This window comes from Zootermopsis nevadensis, unplaced genomic scaffold, assembly GCF_977971745.1.
Source record: "Zootermopsis nevadensis isolate Lab colony 2312 unplaced genomic scaffold, Znev_1.0 Znev_ptg000085l, whole genome shotgun sequence".
Lineage (NCBI taxonomy): Eukaryota > Metazoa > Arthropoda > Insecta > Blattodea > Termopsidae > Zootermopsis > Zootermopsis nevadensis.
Window position 1 is genome coordinate 206,815 of NW_028259216.1, and position 13,546 is coordinate 220,360.

Consider the following 13,546-nt stretch of genomic DNA (forward strand, 5'->3'; position numbering starts at 1 on the left):
CTAAATTACACTGCATTGTTTATTTCCTGATTGTTGACTTGGATTAAAAGGAAACATGGTCCTTCCCGAAACAAGTTTTTATAATTTAATGACGCCTTTCAACTGTACACGTTATATAGCATCGAACAATAAAATGTCCATAAGTAATTAATGTAGGGAGAAAAGATCGTGGCCTATTTTATACTGTTCTTCCTTCAATCGCTTCAAGTTAACAAGACAAATACGAAAACTCAAACGAATAACAAATCAGTTATGAAACAGAAACTTCAGCGCTTACCAACCTAAATGCTTATTCTTTCGTGCTTAATATGCATATAGAAATGTCATTAGCATGCTTTCATAAACAGACATGGTTTACGTTCCGATTTCATCCTACAACTGATGTTCTATTTCATCTGAATATAATAAATTTCACATTGGAAAAAATTACATGTTCCCTAGAGGTCCTTTTGAGATATAATAATGAATACATTTCGTTAGAAACATTCTGTCTCTCTTCTTTCATAAAAAAATACAAAGCAATGTTACTAATTATTTGTAGCGTGAAACAACGAACACTCCGAACCGCAGGGAACCTCAATATGAAATGATAGATCACATTGTACTACCATGACAGCATTCTTATAAACCCCATTACGGTGCATTCTAAAAACATTAGCTCCTTTCATTTGATTTAACCACGGAGCAGCCCACAAAACAAGAGAAAGCAAGCAGTGGGAAGTGCCAATCCAGACACAACATAAATATTGGTTGTTTCTTACTGTGATACGTTACACACAGACGAATGGATGAAGTGGTGATATAGGGAAGACGAAGATGGAACGAAATAATATTTGCAAAAAGCAATTGAGGGAAAATGAAAGCTGACCTCAGGGCCAGAACTCTCCCCATGGCGTTAGATGAATAAAAAGTAAAATACAGAATGTATTGTAATAATATAATTTCGTTACAAGTATTCATAAAAATTTATCAGATGAATTCAAACGTTGTTAGGGCATAAACAAACGTATGGTCACACGACATGAGAGTCTACATCGACATAAGAACGTTCACCGATATTTGTATAGTTGTTCGTGCATATTTCAATATCGTTCATATTTAAGCGTATCATGTGAAATATTTTCATTTTTCAATAGCTTTTGTTAAATAAAAGATTAAAATTGGCCCTTGGGTCGAACGAAGAAACTGTTCTTAACCCGAGGGGAAAGAAGCCGAACTAACCTGGCACAGACTACTGAATTTATTCCAGCTCGTCACTCCTTGATTCAGAGAAGCAGTACAAGGGAATTTAAAACGCCTAATGTTCACATTGTACAATGGAGTTTCATTGGCCAAATCTGCACTTAAGAGGAAAAAAGTCATTAAAAGGATTTTCCTGTACATTCATAGTTAAAGTTCCTTTTTTTTTAGTACAAAGCGTAGATTTCAGAGTCTAAAAATTACGAACCACATGCAAACATTACCGAAGCAAATTTCCATACAGCAAGGACCTTTATTGGCGATTTCAACTGATAATTACATTACGACATATGGACTCCTATGTGACGGGCAGCGTGTCAACAAATCTAGGCATGTCAGCTAGCGAGCGGGGGGGGGGGGGGGCAGAGACACGATGATGGTCCAAATAATAAAAAACGCCATCACACAAATATCGAGCCTAGCCGTGCAGTGGTGTAAAAAGGACTTGCAAACGTGAACGAGGGGCAGAGAGCGCAAGAGGACGGAAACGGTGGTAAAATTCCTATTCACTTTGACTAATTAGGTCCGAGTACTAATTGAGCCTGGCACACGAGTCCTTTCTGCCATTGCTGTGACGTTACACGTTGCAACTACCCGTATCAAAACAGTAGTCCACCAATGAGCAGGCCGAAGAAGGGCCCGACCTCGGCTAGGTTCGTAATTCATAAAGAAAATATAGCAGGTATCTGACTCATACTTGCCTCAAAATGCTTGATTTCATAAACTATATTCGAATAATCATAACGTCAGTAGTCCATTTTCTCTATATAATTTCCAGTAGATACAGATTCAGTTTGCCATATATATTAATTTAAGAGTTTTGCAACGCCGTCATGTTTGTTGAAATAAAATTTGTGATACGTTTTAGATATATTTCCGTACAAGGTTAGGAACCCCTAGCTTAAATAACTTATTAGTTATTACCATGAAAATGAAAAAGGGATAGTTCGAGGGGCCGCCATGTTTCTTGAAATTCCATAAAACGTGACCTTGGCAAACGGATATTTTCCCAAATTTCTCTATGCACACATATTCCATGATCAAGAAAAGGTGGTATAACAGCCATGTAAATGCTCTTGTTGGTAGAAAATTAAGAAACAGGTGGATACCATTGTCTGCAATGTCATTATGTTCATATTAAGTTTCATAAAGATGTGAATATTAGTTCACTTGTTCCTGGGGAAGACATTTTATTCGTATCTAAACAGACAAACCATAAAATTACGCCATAAATTACCACACCAAATAAATCAGAGAATTGTGTTGGAGACGCTGTAATGTTCCATGAGAGGTCTTCCAATATAGTGTCCCGATTGTTTAGAAATCGTTAATATAATTTAGTGATAACCGCTAGACGAAGTGATCGAAGAATCAATACCTGGATCATGTATCCCTGCTGTGGAGCATACAATCCGATGCAGGATATGTTCAACACCGGTGACATCAATTATTCAATTTACTCTGTCCGTATACTGTACATAACTTACAAAACTTCCCCGTACACGGTTTAAATAATATACAGCTGGTAACATATAATATATGACATAAATGGATAAGTCGTGCAACGTTGTAAATTTTACCTGTTAGGTCGATTTATAACGGTAACCCATCGGATATGTATTTGTGAAGTACTCCATTCGAAATTCGGATAGACGTCTACTATCCTAAACTGATGTTCGTATTTGTACCTCATTCAATGCTCCCACAGTATGTAGAATACAGAGTGTCCCAAAAAGATATGGACACACGATAAATGAACGAAACAAAGATATATTCATAACTAAACTATTACATACGTCAACAGTGGCACTTCGATAATAATTAGCTAATCTAGTGTAGGTGTTACAAACGGCCACCAAAGGCCCCCTTCCAAAGTCATTAATAAATTATCGAAGTTTCTAATAAAAAACAAAAGGGAGAAGATTGATGCAGAATGTTCCTCCGAAACGTTGCTATCTACCAAGTCCACACAGCGTTACAGCCTAAAAGACCAATATGGTCATCGCTCATTAGCTCTTGAACTTTTCCTGTCATCTTAACATCCTCATTCGATCCTACATGACAATAGCAGTTGATTCAGCATCGTACGTTAAATGAATAAGCGATAAGTTGACTGTAACTCTAATTTCTGTGACATCTGAGGTATTCGCGGCTGTGAGAATAATGATGTTGTTCTGGGTTTTAGCACCGTGCATACTCGACACTAAAACCCAGAAGATCATCATCATTACCACATTACGGACAAGGAAAATAAGTACGATGTGTTTTCGGCCCGAGAAGCTGAGGACAATCGAAACGTATAAGCCGAAAGCTGAAACACGTATTGTAATCGCAACTCAAGTCGTCTGTAATGTGTTAAAACGTGTTGATTAATGTGTCGTGTATTGTGTTCTTGCAGGTTGATGTAGCTCGCTGGTCAAAACCATCAACAAGGACCTTGCAGCGCGGTCCAGAAATCTTCCCAACGGTACGTGTTCCAACATAACATAGGTTAGTCTCAATTCTTTACGTAACTTTGGAACAAACCAGAGTTAACTGGTCGATCGTCATCTTTTGTGTTATGACGCCATGTAATCTTGTACCTGGTCACTTCACCCTGAACATGGAGGCGGTACGTTACTCCAAAACTTCAGTAACCAACTACAAGGTCATCGTCAACATCTCATACCTTACATAATAATCTTGAGCAGGTAATATAATTTTTCATCACTTGGTGGTACGGAAAAAATCTATTTATTGATATGGTAAAACCTGAATACTTAACTGATTATTAATCTGTCTTATGGGCAGCTGAATCGCAATCTACAGTGGGGATATCTGGCCGCACGGCAAGGTGTTTTCCATTATCCGCGACCACTACATCGGTTGCTACACCTTTCTCCTCACTCCAGCGGCACAGCCGCCAAGCGCCCTCATTGTATTACTACGAGATTCTGTCCTCTGACCTTTTCAAGGCTTTCAGACATTTTGTAGGATTTCTAGGGCGTGGGATAGGCTTATTCAAAAGCCACCACTTACAGAAGGCGAAAGACATAGAAGGTTCAAACCCGCGATCTTAGTGTTTAATGTCAAAATCTAAAGAAACGATTTTCCACTTACGAACATGGCAAATCTAACGCGTTCTCAGTCTGTAATTATGTAATGCAGCCCACAAATAAATTGCGTAATTATTACACTAATTTAAAATGCACCTTAGCATCACTGTACGTATAATCCTTAAGCGCTCGAAGAAAAGGCCTCATTAAGTTCTCTCACGACTACTTGTTTTCATCTACTATGTAGTTCCTTGCTCCGAAATATTACGTCTTCCATAGCTCCTAGAAAACTACTGACGTTTCTTCAAAAAGTAACCAAAATTAAGCACTTAAATGTACACTGTTTTGGGTCGAAACAACTACTTCTAAGGCAGCTTCCAGTCACTCTGGTCCAAGTACTCAACTTCAATTCTGGCCTTGCATAGGATACAGGCAGTTGCTGTACGTAAAGGATTATTTGCTGAGTGGTGAACCAACTCAACATTTACTAAGCCGTTCGTATGCATTTCTATGACGTAAAATTGTGTTTTCAAATACAGCCACTCAATATTCGTTCCATTCACTGGGGTTTCAAAGCAGATAAGTTTACTATTCTTTTATTAAGCTCGTATTATAAACATGTTCGCCATACTTATTGATGCCAGTAACACAATATTTATATCACTTTCACTCCATGTATTTCTAAAAGCTTCGTCATCGACGTAAATAATTCGCTCTCATTTTCAAACCCTGGTGATAATGACAAAAGGTCATTGTGGCCTGTGAATCGCCCTTTGTCCCGGTTCTAAAGTCACTGTAGAATTATTTTAATTAAAATTATACTGCAATCACTGTTAGTACCTGTACATGAACACAGGTTCTGAAAAAGCTGTAACAAACCCAATTTACACGGTTCATTGCTTAAAAGCGTCACATAAATTAATACTTTTCTTTTACTGTTAAGAAAGGGGATTACTTTCCTGGGCGGATATTTTGATGTTAAATTTGCCGTTTGAGAGTCTTATTTCGTTAATTCACCTTGAAATATATAATGCAAGAAAATGTTGAAGGAACACCCGATGGTGTCCCTTTTGAGATGCTTATAATTGCTCACCTCGTCAGTATTTCCCCAAAAGTTCATTACCATGTTTACAAGACCACATAATCCACTGAACCCCAGTCAAATCCAGTCCAAATTTCTTGAAAACGCATTTGAATATTACCCTCCCATCTCCGTCTGTCTCTCCCAAGTGGTCTCTTCCGTCCACGTTTTCATAGCTCTCGTTCCTTCGTTCGATAACTATAGATGTTTGAGATTCCAGACTGCAATATCCAATGTAAAATAGGCGCCTTCTAATTTCTTTACGGTAAAAGAAAAGAACGGAATCAGCAACGTATATGTAAGTATGAGGCTCGTAAGTCGATGTTCTTCACAATTAAAACATGTCATACCGGAACAGAGTAAATACACTTAAGTACACTAATATAAGATGTAGGTTATTTTAAATGCAATCACTGCTTTCATACCATATTGTGACGAAAGCATTGAAATGTCATATTTGATATTAATTAACAATCCCTGAACACTAAATTTATTCGAAAATCACCAGACAGATGTATCGAAACAAATGAACTTTGAAAAATACAGGTGTTCATTCATACGCTAGATTTGTTACGCCATCAAAAAACTCACAACCATTGTCCTCACTTTGTTGATTATTACAAACAGAATTACTGGACAAATGGCCATATCACTGCAATAATTTCCTAATACCTCGTCCTACTTAGCCACGATTCTGAAATACACTCTATAATTTTGATGGGATATATCAGTAACTGCCGCAAAATGGTGCTCAACTCTATAAATCCGCTCTGATTGAATACAAATACAGTAATACAGACAAGGCCTCCTTTCCAATTAATGTTCTGTTATTATTAGTCCAATTAATTTCCATTATCCTCTTGGACATTATCTGACCTCCATTAAAAATATGAGAGAACATTCAATTTACTATAAGCTTATCAGATCGCAGTGACAGTGATTAGGAATAAGATTATTCTTATGTTAATGGTAATTCTCGTCCACAGCTTATTTACCGTGCGTCATGTCACTTGTTTTGTGATTCGAGCTGCCTTAATGTCGCAAACCGAGCTACGCGATTTTCAAACTCAGAAATCAGGTGACGTAACAATGTACTCTATATAATTTGCAGAAAATACAGGGCATTATGCCATTACAGAATACAAAATTACTGCCATCTAGTTTTGTACCGGCTTTCATTTGTATTACGTACACATATCTCGATCAGTTAGTTTTCCTTCATTCTACGACACTGTGCCGACTGCTTAGATTATGTGACGTCGAAATACATGCAACTGCAAGAAACACAGTCCTTCTTAATAAGCTGTTGATCGTCCAGCTGGTCAAAAATTTCCTCGCCTCTTATGGAACCAGAAGGTCTATTACTGTGTTGAAAAGAGCCCGATTGTGGGCCCCGTCCGAAGCCAGATGAATCCAGCCCACACCACAATACACTGTGTTTAAATATAATTTTTAAAACTATTCAGACACCCATGTAAATTTTTCTTCCTTCATATTTCCAGACTAAAATTTTATAAGCATTTAAAATGCGTTCAGTTTCTCTAATTAGCAGAAACATACGTACATTTTAAAATATAATCACAAGAGATTAACTGTCTGCAGTTCCACACCTCTAAAGCTGTTACCCAAGTGGATTAAATTACTGTATTTTTTTTAAATCCTCTTGAATCAGCCTTAGACATTATTTATTTTCTTTTTCAGGCTTACGGACTTCAAGATACGCAGTGAAACAGCGGTGGATGAAGAACATTGCTTCTGCAGGAACAAAGATACAGTAATGAACTGGCAACTGTTCTTACAGTATTTTGTTTTCTACGTGATATCACAAAAGATCTCTGCCGTCGTAACTTTGCTATTAAATAATGAGTGGCAAAACTGACATTTAGTCGCCTTTTCGGTGTTGACATGCACATTAGAAAGAGAACTAATTGCGAGTTCATACAACATATTTATAACAAACCAATGAACCATAAATCATAGATCGACGAAAAATATTTTGTGTTCTTTATGTGTCATTCCCTATACCAGAATGCGACGGATTGCACACTGTTTTATTTATATTTCTTACCATTGTGTATATATTTATCAACAACTGTTCAAGGATTCTAATCTTTAAAAATTAACAAAACACGATATTTTTAAATGCTTAAACTGAAAAAAAAATTCCGTCAAAAGTGTTTTTCCCGCTTACATCAAATACTAAATCGGTACGTTTTAATGCGGAATATGTAACTGACAAAAGGATTCCGTAGTCCCAGATACACGAAGTTATCCCCCATTTGCTGTGGTCCTATCTGTCCTTACCCAACCACTGAAAATGCTATTACTGTGTAAATACTCGTGTTGTAAGTGCCAGAAAGGGAAAAAAGCATCCAAATTCCTAATGGTAAACATTTAAACCCTTTTCCACATCACTTAGAACAGTATCTATACTGTACCTATAGACTATTTATTCTATACCTATTTTCTGACTTGCCTGGTGTTCGCTCACATTCCGAACTTATAATTACAAAACATAAAACATCCGTTTTACTCACATGGTGTGATCTGCTCATCAAAGGTTAACCTTTGTAACAATTTATGGAACCCAAGCTTTGACAAATATTATGATTTCCTCCTTCTAAACTTCTAGTTTGCGTAATATTTAAAACAGCCTAAGAATATTTTCTGGGTCATACAGACCATATAACAAACTGGAATGTCTGAAATCCCAGTTAAACACTTGAAATAATCTTTGTACTTATTAATGGTATTAAATTTTCAGCAAACCAATACTGTTCAGTCATAAAATATACCTGATACATCTGAAAAGCTGATTTCACGGTATTTAACGAGGTATAAACACTCCTTCCTACTAATAATCGTAATGTACAATCCACACTAAAAGTGAATACTATACACGGCCACAATTGGATTACAGTGTTTCTTTCTTTCTTCGTTTCTTAGCAGAATATAAAAAACTTCATCTTTAAACAAATATTACCTATTCCTACGCCATAAGTCGTGATATCGCTTGTTGTAACTTCTTCAGACTGTAACATGGTACGAAAAACTTTAACGTATAACTGATTACTGCAGGTTATTTTCATGAAAGGTACAGCGCTACATGTAATGACAGCATTTAATGCGAAGAATGCCCCTACTCCAAATATTCTGAGTTCTTATTACGAGAAAAAAATAAGTTTTAACCAGCTTCTCCTGTTCACAAGGAAGATTATGTTACAAGAATTGTCCAAGTTTTAATTTTTAAGCATCTTGACATCTAAGACTCTTACGTCACGAAAATGACGTCAGACTTTCAATTCAGGGGAATTCATGACACTGGGAGCTTTCGTCAAAACTTGTCTCAGACGTAAAACGAGCTCCATTACATTACCTGCCCTTCCCCTTATATTGATCGTTAAATTTTTGTATCAAGAATAAAACTAAGTTTATATAAACACGTTTAAGGTGAATATATGTTGTAAAATTTATTCTAATTGCATTAATTCTATCAATAAAATTATTATTATTCCAATTATTTCATTTAACTAAGTCATCATAGAGTACAGATACACTCAGATACAAACGACTGCAGAAATCACGATGTGTCCCACTATGATTAAAAATCGCATTAACAAGATACTACGTAAAGATAATTCATTACAGGTAAAGCTACACCGAAATCTGTAATTGCTTTATCTTATCCTAACTAATAGATTAATACGAGGGGTGTAGGCCTGTACGTGTAATTATTGTCATTAACATACATTGAACTGATTAAAATTTCAGAGTTTCAAAAATGATACAGACATAATTCTTGAATCTCCACCTAAAACTCTATTAGGAATATAATTTATTTCTAAATTTTTCATAAAAATTATTATATTCGGTCCCTTCACTTCTCTATATGAACGACAGCTGAAAGTGGTTTCTCACACTGACAGCATTAAGCAGATGAGCATTGACAATCCAAAGAACGGAAATATGAGGTGAATGTGAAGCCGAAGAAGTGAAGTCTCAAAAATGTAAGAGTTCACAAATGAAGCAAACATCGTAAGACCAACCTGTCCATCTTTCATACGTGACTTTATAAAACGTCTTGAAAGTGTCCTATTTTACGAAAATATAAAATCTGTGACACGGTTACAATATGTTTATATTTGTATGTATTATGAGTACGTGTAACCCCCTATGACAGTCTTATTTATTCATTTGTTTTCTTTAATCGCAGTGCCCCGTGTTTTATGAAACAAGAGTAGGTACCAAAATTAATTTAAAAAATCTTATTCTATTTCATTATTAAGCTACTGCAAATTAGTGTCCCTAAAATGGAGGATGTTATAACAGTTCGATAATTACCAATTTTGTTGTTGTATTTAGCATTTCGTTCACGTCAAATGCTCAAACGGACCACCGTTAGCATTTGTTTATGAATGATCACAGACACACATCAACAGTGCGACGAACACTGTTCATCACCCAGCAAACAAGACACCATATCCCATCTGGGATGTTGGCAGCACTGCAGGACAATGAATCCTTCACGTGGACTCAAGAATATAATTGAGTTGAAGTCCGGTGATCGTGCAGTACTCACAGACCGCAACACTCCTTCGTTCATAAGTTGTTTGTCACCTAATTTAAGGTGACAAACAACTTGTGGAAGCTGTCCTTTTTGGGCTCAACCATGTTACTCTGTGAGAAACATTCTCCATACGAATTTATATGTACAATTTCCTTGTTAAAAATCACTCGCATTGCAGAATAAGTGTAACATAAATTGGTCTATTGCATGACTTTTAAAAAGACTCGCTTTCTTTAGAATTTTAAAATGAAATGTAATGTATTTATGCAGTGACCTACATGAACATATATTTGATGTAATAAGATGCGTAGGTTTATCCACTGTTTCCAAGCCAGTTATGAGATTCTGATCGCAATATAAATTATTCTAATTGTATACACGTGTGGTGATTTCTCACATTCAGTGCATCACAGAGCAGATAACACAAAAGTGAGTAAATCTGATGTTCATCACCTGTTTTATGCCCACAATTTAATATAGTGTCATAAATAAAGAACTGAAGGTCATGTAAGGTAATAATAATAATAATAATAATAATAATAATAATAATGCGAAAGGAAAGAGGCATAAATAATAGTGTTTTGTACAAGGTTATACCGATGTGGTGCATATCAGAATAAAATATACATAAATATAAACTATTCACATTGACAGAAAGCCAAAGAAGATATGCATATAATATAGATAAGAACTGTACCAAATTTCCAGTAAAATACATTAAATGATGTAAAATATGATGTAGTCACAAAGAATTAAAATAAAGAAACTTTGAGAAATGCTGGTTTTAAAACTTCATTCACGAAAACTGTTCCAAAATATGGAATATCTCCTTCACGATACAGAACTAAGAGCTAAAAAGAAAAGTCAAAACGAAAGTTGGATTGTATCGCCCATTTCCTGACTCTTTGTATTTCATTTCTCCTTCCTACAAATCTTCCCTCTTTCTGTTTGTTTCGTGTTGAAAATCGCTAGTCGTTGTGAACGCTAGAGTGATAATATTTCTTAAGAATGGAAAGCGTGTTCCTACATCTTATATTTCGTCCCGGAAAAATTTATATTTATAAAGCTTCACATATAGAAGCTTCAACCGATGCTTATTGATTCATTCCGTTCCTGATTCCAGTAGGTTGGTTTCTAAATATTCTAAAGAATGATTTCTTTTTAAGATACTTTACGATGAAGATTTCTGTCTTCTGGGTTGTTGCGCTGTGTAGTCTGGTAGATGTTTACCAACATCCATCGCCCTGATGACGGAGGCAGTATGACCTCTGAAACGTTGGTTAACATCGACCAGACTACACAGCGCAACAACCCAGAAGACAGAAATCTTCATACTCTGATGACGGAGGCAGTATGACCTCTGAAACGTTGGTTAACATCGACCAGACTACACAGCGCAACAACCCAGAAGACAGAAATCTTCATACTCTGATGACGGAGGCAGTATGACCTCTGAAACGTTGGTTAACATCGACCAGACTACACAGCGCAACAACCCAGAAGACAGAAATCTTCATATTCATCGCCCTGATGACGGAGGCAGTATGACCTCTGAAACGTTGGTAAACATCGACCAGACTACACAGCGCAACAACCCAGAAGACGGAAATCTTCATATTCATCGCCCTGATGACGGAGGCAGTATGACCTCTGAAACGTTGGTAAACATCGACCAGACTACACAGCCCAACAACCCAGAAGACAGAAATCTTCATACTCTGATGACGGAGGCAGTATGACCTCTGAAACGTTGGTTAACATCGACCAGACTACACAGCGCAACAACCCAGAAGACAGAAATCTTCATACTCTGATGACGGAGGCAGTATGACCTCTGAAACGTTGGTTAACATCGACCAGACTACACAGCGCAACAACCCAGAAGACAGACATCTTCATACTCATCGCCCTGATGATGGAGGCAGTATGACCTCTGAAACGTTGGTTAACATCGACCAGACTACACAGCGCAACAACCCAGAAGACAGACATCTTCATACTCATCGCCCTGATGATGGAGGCAGTATGACCTCTGAAACGTTGGTTAATATCGACCAGACTACACAGCGCAACAACCCAGAAGACAGAAATCTTCATACTCATCGCCCTGATGACGGAGGCAGTAGGACCTCTGAAACGTTGGTTAACATCGACCAGACTACACAGCGCAACAACCCAGAAGACTTAAATCTTCATGCTCATCGCCCTGATGATGGAGGCAGTATGACCTCTGAAACGTTGGTTAATATCGACCAGACTACACAGCGCAACAACCCAGAAGACAGAAATCTTCATACTCATCGCCCTGATGACGGAGGCAGTAGGACCTCTGAAACGTTGGTTAACATCGACCAGACTACACAGCGCAACAACCCAGAAGACTTAAATCTTCATGCTCATCGCCCTGATGATGGAGGCAGTATGACCTCTGAAACGTTGGTTAATATCGACCAGACTACACAGCGCAGCAACCCAGAAGACGGAAATCTTCATACTCGCCGTAGTGTGAACCTCAAATCATTCAAACTTTACGGTGTTCTTCAACTGAGCATGTTATGCAGGGTTGAATGGGAACGTGATCGTAAAAATTATGAACTGGCAGGGGTGTGAAAGGAATCGGTAAAGGCTTACTCAAGGCAGTATCAAAACGTTTGCCTTCAGAGACTGACAAACGTCGCGAACAAAAGATGGGTATCACCCTGCACATTCTTTCGCCGCTGTTCTCTTATGATGTTGACTTACTTATATTTATTTGTAGTTTATTTATCGACGCTCTTTCAGTAGCTCAGACTATATAGCGTAGAGTATCATCTTTAGGCCCGTAAATTCCCTAATTAATTTTTACAATAATATGCTTAAGAGAGTCTTCTTTCACATGGAAATTTGCGGAGTCTCTATAATGATGTAAATGTAAAAGTAGACCTATATTGTCGAGGGAATTTATTTGAACAAGTTACGAATAACATTTTAATTTCTTTTACATGTTATTGATACATTTATTACTCACATTTTAAATCAGAATTTAGGGTTAGCTTCGAAGAATGTCTTACTAATGAGAAAAATGTGTTTGTTCCTTAATCCGATTTCAACAAATCAGTAACGACAACGGCAGAAGGAGGAAACAGAGCAAAGCCTCTTTTTTTCTGCTATTTACGGGGGGGGGGGGGGGGGGGGAATCTCGTCATTCAAAGAGCGTGCACGAGAGACCAGTCATTTATTTTTCAAGCTTAAAAATGATGCATTTAATAAAAGGCAAAGGGTATCGAGTTTACATGGAACTTTCATCTTTCTCGAATTCGTTCCTCTAACCGACCTTCAACCCCCGTTTTTTCTACACGAAGGCGCATTACCCCTCCCAGTCACCGCGATACTTCCCGCTTCCCTCAACACTCTAAAAACCTTTAAGCCGTGTTCGATAATACAAGTTATAACCAGTTAATTTAACAGATGAAAACACTCGTAAGTAAGAATTACGAACTCTGAAAGTGAACTATTATATAATGAAGCCCTAATTTGTCTGCTGATAAGAAATACTGGATTGTCCAAAAGCTTTGCAGAGATTGTAATTTCAGATAAAAGTACGGTATTTAACTCGACAATAAGTGGGAAAAGGGTTCAGGACCG

The 13,546-nt window shown here is 37.2% G+C and overlaps 3 long non-coding RNA genes across 5 annotated transcripts in view; 2 read left to right on the top strand and 1 right to left on the bottom strand.

Moving 5' to 3' along the window:
* Positions 1 to 7,214, top strand: part of LOC147870887 (uncharacterized) — a 49,284-nt gene extending 42,070 nt beyond the window's left edge. Inside the window, exons 2-3 of the long non-coding RNA XR_015533077.1 lie at positions 3,638 to 3,729; positions 7,057 to 7,214. This is a non-coding gene — a long non-coding RNA (uncharacterized LOC147870887). The remainder of the gene's footprint in view (positions 1 to 3,637; positions 3,730 to 7,056) is intronic.
* The window catches only part of LOC147870877 (uncharacterized), a 321,359-nt gene that overhangs the window by 183,082 nt on the left and 124,731 nt on the right, over positions 1 to 13,546 (top strand). The window lies entirely within an intron of this gene.
* The window catches only part of LOC110839041 (uncharacterized), a 125,619-nt gene that overhangs the window by 62,066 nt on the left and 50,007 nt on the right, over positions 1 to 13,546 (bottom strand). The gene's annotated exons all lie outside the window — the stretch shown is intronic.